The sequence below is a fragment of the Bison bison genome, unplaced genomic scaffold (assembly GCF_000754665.1).
Source record: "Bison bison bison isolate TAMUID 2011002044 unplaced genomic scaffold, Bison_UMD1.0 scf7180017863946, whole genome shotgun sequence".
In the NCBI taxonomy this organism is placed as follows: Eukaryota; Metazoa; Chordata; class Mammalia; order Artiodactyla; family Bovidae; genus Bison; species Bison bison.
This window is the reverse complement of record NW_011494518.1, coordinates 2,053,212-2,059,847: the sequence shown is the minus strand read 5'-3', so window position 1 is coordinate 2,059,847 and position 6,636 is coordinate 2,053,212. Positions and strand designations below refer to the sequence as shown.

The window sequence follows — 6,636 nt, the reverse complement described above, 5'->3', positions numbered from 1 at the left end:
CCCCAACCCCCCCACACCCCCCCGCCGCTCAAGCTGAATTAATTAATCATACTTATTGGACCTATATACCTAACCACCTTTTTTACTACAGGTATTTTAGACAATAGACTGGTGGAACCCATCCTTATTATAAAAATGTCTCAGAGCAATCGGGAACTAGTGGTTGACTTTCTCTCTTACAAGCTTTCCCAGAAAGGATACAGCTGGAGTCAGTTTAGTGGTATGAAAGAACACAGAGCTGAGACCCCAGAAGGGAGAGAGTCAGATATGGAAACCCCCAGTGGATCAGTGGCAACCCATCCTGGCACCTGGCAGATAGCCCCACAGTGAATGGAGCCACTGGCCACAGCAGAAGCTTGGATGCCCGGAAAATGATCCCCATGACAACAGTAAAGCAAGCCCTGAGGGAGGCAAGCAATGAGTTTAAACTGAGGTACCAACAGACATTCAGCGACCTGACGTCCCAGCTCCGCATCACCCCAGGGACAGCATGTCAGAGCTTTGAACAGGTAATAAATGAACTCTTCCGGGACAGGGTGAAGTGGGGTCACGTTGTGGCCTTTTTCTCCTTCAGTGGGACACTATGCATGAAAAGCATAGACAAGGAGATACACGTATTGGTGAGTCAGGTCACAACTTCAATGGCCACTTACCTAAATAACCACCTCAAGCCTTGGATCCAAGAGAACGGCGGGTGGGACACTTTTGTGGAACTCTACGAAAGCAATACAACAAACGAGAGCCAGAAGGGCCAGGAGCGCTTCAACTGCTGGTCCCTGACGACACGACTGTGGCTGGTGTGGTTCTGCAGGGCTTGCTCTTCAGCTCATAGTAACTATTCCTTTCGTTATAGTCATTCATATTTTATACAAGCTTATGTTCCTCTTCCTTCTGTTATAGCTATAGAGAACTTACAATTTAATAAGACTCAACGTTTTGTGACTTATATCGATTACAAATTGTATACTTGTTTTAATTCCTCTGTTTCTTTGAAATATGAACCCCTAGAAAGAGGGTCCCATGGCAGGACTTGTCTCCCAACAACTCACTAAATTACTCCGGTGATCTAAACAATTCATTGGATGGTTAATTCTTGACATTTTGAGATTAATAGCCATTTACACTACTGCTGCTGTCGCAGGCCTCGCAAACCTCATTTCAAACACAAAACTTTATTCAAAATTAGACCAAAGATGCCCATACTATGTGGGCCACTCAGGCTCAGATAGATGAGGAAATTCAGGATGAAATACAGGAACTAAAAACAGCTGTCAAATGGGTCGGAGATCAATTAATAGATTTACAAAAACAAATAATATTAAAATGTGATCGGAATTCTACTCAATTTGGTATCACCCCTGTTCAGTTCAACTATAGTGCCTACAACTGGGAGCAAATTAAATTTCATTTGCAAGACATACATGACAATGCTTCCCTAAATGCACAATTATTACAAAAAGAAATCTTTGAAACCTTCTCTAAAAGTCTGCCCTCTTCCAATAATTTGGAAACTTTAGCTGAACAGCGAGCTGATCAATTATCTGGGCTAGACCCTCGAAGATGGTTCCAAAGTATTACTCATAGTATTGGGTCTGGTGCCGCAACATTGGTAATTGTCCTGGTAATTATATTTGTTATATACCAATGCCTTTCAACAAAAATTGTTCAAAGTAAACAAACTCAATTGGTCAGGGCCTTTTTTACAAAAATAATAAAAAAGGAAGAATTGTCAGGGAACGTTTAATTTTAAGGGATCCTATAAGTTGTTTTCTGTTTCTCAAGAGCCTTCTGTTCCTTATCAGTTCCTGGAAAACAGGAAGGAGCAGAGCTGCATGCAGTTCTCAGGACTGAGGTCATGAGGCTGAAGGCATACATGGATTCCTTTCAGTAACCTTTTTACTTTTCGGTACAACTGCTTAGTCATGTTCCTATTTCCAATACATGGGTTGTCTTCTGGCCCTGTGACGATTGTTATTCCCCTAGTTACTGTTGTTAAGCGTCTGGTTTCGGTGTTTTTTACTCAACTTTATTTTTCTGCCTAAAGCGTCCTTGTATAACAATATATAAGCACACGCTGCCATGAATAAAGTACCCTTGTTCCACTAGAGACCTCGGTCCCCCGCGTCCTTCTTTTCTTTGCCTTCTTTTCGTCGACTCCTGTCCCCAGGTTCTGGTCTGTCAAGAAGACCGTAACAAACATGGTTAAGTGCCAAAGAACTGTTAACTATTATTATTATATATGTAAGTAAAGTTTATTTTCTGTATCTTATCATAGCCTTCAAAAACTGCTGCTAGATTCATATCAGATTTGGAGACTAATCTCATGTACACGATAAGCCAGGTGTCACATTCAAAACTCATGCTGACTTCAGTGTCTGAAAGAAGAGAGTAGAAATACTTTTCCCTATTCCTCCCACTAGGTGCAACTGAAAATTCTAGACATTATATATTAAACCGACATAGGAAGATTTTCAAAGATAAAGAAGGCAGGCAATCCAGGGAACTAGAGCCCCAGGATCTACATGGTGGTGAATTCCGTTCATTTTCTTCTCACCTCATACGTCCCAGGCTGGGTACTGAAGAAGCCAGCAACCCAAAAATGCTAATGACAAAGACAAAAAAAAGAACCTCCCAGAAAAGCTTGCCCTCCTTTCCAATAGCCCCAGCAAAGGGACAGCTTAGCAAGACAGCCAACATTGAGACAATAACCACAGAAAAGCCTGCTGCCCCGCAAACAAAGGCCCAGTGGAGAGTCTAGGCTTCCCCACGCCACACCCCCTCACTCCAACCCCCATCCTCACCCGGTGCCAGGATGCAAGGAGGCGCCACCCTCCCCTCGAGGATGGCGTCAGAGGAGGCCTAGTGCAGTCAGGACTTTTACCACAGCTCAGTAATAACCAGGCCACCCCAACAGTGCTGGTGGAAGCCTTGTAGGAAGCAGTTAGGAACTGTCCCTCCTCCCAGCCAAGGTGGTATCCACAGAGGCCAAGAGAGGAGATGATTTTTTATCAAAGTACAAAAGGAATTCAATGGAGGTAGAGGATAGGCTTTTTAACATATAGCACTGAAGCAACTAGACATACTTAAGCAAAAAAAATACAAACCTCAACCTAAGCCTGAAACCACTTCCAAAAAAAAAAAAAAGTCAAATCATATATTTAAAAATAAAATATATAAAATGATATATTTAAAAATAAATCATATATTTAGAAAATAACAGGAGAAAACCAGGGGGGACATAAACTTGGTGAAGAGTTCGTAAATATGACACCAAGAGTATAATTCATAAAAGTGAAAAGTCAGTAAATTCAACCACATCAAAATGAAAACTTCTGCTCTGTGAAAGATCTTGTTAAGAGGATGAAAGGACAAGCTACAGGGTATGAGAAACTATCTGATAAAGCACTCATCTAGAACTCTTAAAACCAAACAGTAAAAACAAACAGTCCAATTAGAAAATGGGCAAAAAACATAGGGAGACCTTTCACTGAAGATGATATACGAATGGCAAGTATGCTTGGGAAAAAAGTTCAGTGTCATGAGCTAAAAGGTAAATGCAAATTAAAGCCATGATGAGATACCATTATATATGTCTCAGTGTGATTAAAAAAAAAATAGTGACACCACCAAATACCAGCCAGAATGCTGATGCTTGATATACTGTACATTGCTGGTAGGGATATAACATGGCACAGCTACTTGGGAAAACAGTTTGGCATTTTCTTAATTAAACATATATTTACCAAACAACCCAGCAATTGTACTCCTGAGCATTTATCTGGGAGATATGCAACATTACTGTAGCAGCATCATTGTAAGAGACAAAAAAATGGAAACAACCAAATGTGATACTGCTGAGCAGTAAAAAGAAATGAACTGTTGATAACACACAACTTGGATCTCAAGGACATTATGCTAAGAGAAAACAAACAAAAAATCTCAAAAGGGTACATACAGTCCATTTCTATAACATTCTGGAAATGATAAAATTTTAGAGACAAGAAATAGATTAATAGTTGCCAGAGGTTAGCCAGGATGGAGGAAGGGAGGGAATTCGATGTAGCTGTAAAAGGCACTGGGGGGAGTGGGAGATCTTTGTGGTGATGGAATAGTTCTGTGTCTTGATTGCACTGATGGTTACACGAGTCTACACATGAGATAAAGTAACATAGAATTCTATACACACATCATGTCAATGTCTAATTCCTGTCTTTGATATTATGCTATGATTATGTAAGATGGGCCATTGGGAGAAATTGAATGAAAGGTACACGGATCTTCCATGTACTACCTTTACGACTTCCTATGCATCTATAATTATTTCAAAATGAAAAGCTTTTGCTTTTGTTTCATTTGAGGGGCATTCCTAGAAAACAATAGAGACTTAAATGACTTCCAGTCAGAAGAACCATGCTCTGTCAAGGGCAGTTGAAAGCAAACGGCAATGAACAGGAGGATTAGCTACCAACCACAGGGAAATGCCTTATATAGAGACCAAGAAAACAGTCATTCCTTTCCCATATGAGTTCCCAGTAGGTTTAATGGTTTTTAACCCCTGACGGCAGATTAAAAACTAAGCCAGGAATTTTAGAATGTTCAATTTTCAGCCCTATCCCCAGTGATTCTGACTTTTTTGAGTTAGGATGATCACAATTATCCTAGAAGATTCTAGAGTGCAGCATGCACTGAGAATACTGTATTACAATAAAGAATGTAAAAGCAGTTCAGCGTCTGAAATGTGACACTCTTTGGAGCCCCATGAAGCCAAAATAAACACGAAGATTTATGTTATTCTAATGGTAAGGTTATTTTAAGGCCAGTTTCTGAGCCCCCAGAACCTCCTAAATCTTAATTAATGGAGCAATATTCGGAACCCAAGCAGTTTAAAAATATCATAGGTAGTTTTCAACATGCTATGTTTAAAAAGAAATTAGTATTTTATCTTTGGATATCACTGATTCTCTCAAAATGACCCCTTTATTTTTTCATAGCTATTAATATGATGCAGGGAAAATAAGTGCTCTAAATTTCAGGTATTAATCTGTGATGAAATGCTTGTAGAAGGGGAATTCTCTGTGGTGTAAACCATGGAAAAGAGCAGCAGGGACCCTTTCATATTGCCCAGGATAGTAGAATGACAAATGTGTTCTATAAAGAGGACTTGACACAAATTTAAAAATTAAAAATCATTAAGCTTTATATTAATTACTATAATTATAAAAGGTCCTCAAAATTCCACATTAATATTTATGGCTTCAATTAAACTTTATTTAACAACAGTTAATGATGTTCCTGAGCAAAGTTGAATATTATAGTTAATATCTAACTGTGGTATAGGGCAAAATCCTGGAAACAGTGTGAGAGCTGTAATAGAGGGCTTCTGTTCATGTCTCTATTATTCTATTTCAAGTTATTCCAAGAACCCCAGATGAGTTCTTCATCAGTTTCCTCATGTATAAATTTGAGATAATAATAGTCTGAGGAAGAAGAAAAAAAAATACTAATATGAGAAAGCACTATGCCCTACAGTGCTAAACTGTCATTGTCATCATTATTACCATTTTAAAAATTCAATTCTTATATTTTAGCTGCCCACTTATAGGTCTATGAAATTAACTTGAAAAAAACTCTTATTTATATAACTAGAAGAAGCGTCCCATGATCAAATTTACTGTATGGAGAATCAGTTAATTGAAGGGTGATGGTTTCCAAATTGTAAGTGACTTGGGCATATTTGCTGACACTGATGAATCTTATTAATTATAACTTATGAAAGTAGCCAGCTCCCTTGGCATATAGTGCCATGTGGCACACAAATATTGGATGTCATTTACAGTTTTCCTTTTATAAATTTAAAAGTTGTATTTTGTTTCTATGTCTAACCTTTCCATTAAAGGGAACTTCAGTTGAGCCAGCATTAAAATTTTAAGTTCTAGATTTAAGAGCAGATTTCTAGTAATATACATCAAGCTGTCAATATTGCAAACCCTAAAGCACTGTGGAAGGCTGTAAGATATCTGGAAGAATTTCAAATGTCCATAGCTTGCAGTACTAATTGGAAAGTATGAACATGATATTGAATCATGTGAGAATGAATGACATGTAAATTTTTTAAACTTCACAAATATAAAATTATACAATCCTAAATAGCTTATAAATAAACATCAATGAATGATTTGTTAGAACAATTGAAAATAATAATAACTTAAGAACTAGCTGTAACTTGAATATCAAAAACACAAATAATATTTTAATTAGGCCAATTCCTTACAAATAGCTGTGAAAAGAAGAGAAGCGAAAAGCAAAGGAGCAAAGGAAAGATGTAAACATCTGAATGCAGAGTTCCAAAGAATAGCAAGAAGAGATAAGAAAGCCTTCTTCAGCAATCAATGCAAAGAAATAGAGGAAAATAACAGAACGGGAAAGACTAGAGATCTCTTCAAGAAAATCAGAGATACCAAAGGAACATTTCATGCAAAGATGGACTCAATAAAGGACAGAAATGGTATGGACCTAACAGAAGCAGAAGATATTAAGAAGAGATGGCAAGAATACACAGAAGAACTGTACAAAAAAGAGCTTCACGACCCAGATAATCACGATGGTGTGATCACTGACTAGAGCCAGACATCCTGG

The 6,636-nt window shown here is 38.2% G+C and overlaps 1 pseudogene; it reads left to right on the top strand.

Moving 5' to 3' along the window:
* Nucleotides 1-135: 135 nt before the first annotated feature.
* On the top strand, nt 136-832 carry LOC104984208 (annotated as a pseudogene).
* The last annotated feature ends 5,804 nt before the right edge of the window (nt 833-6,636 follow it).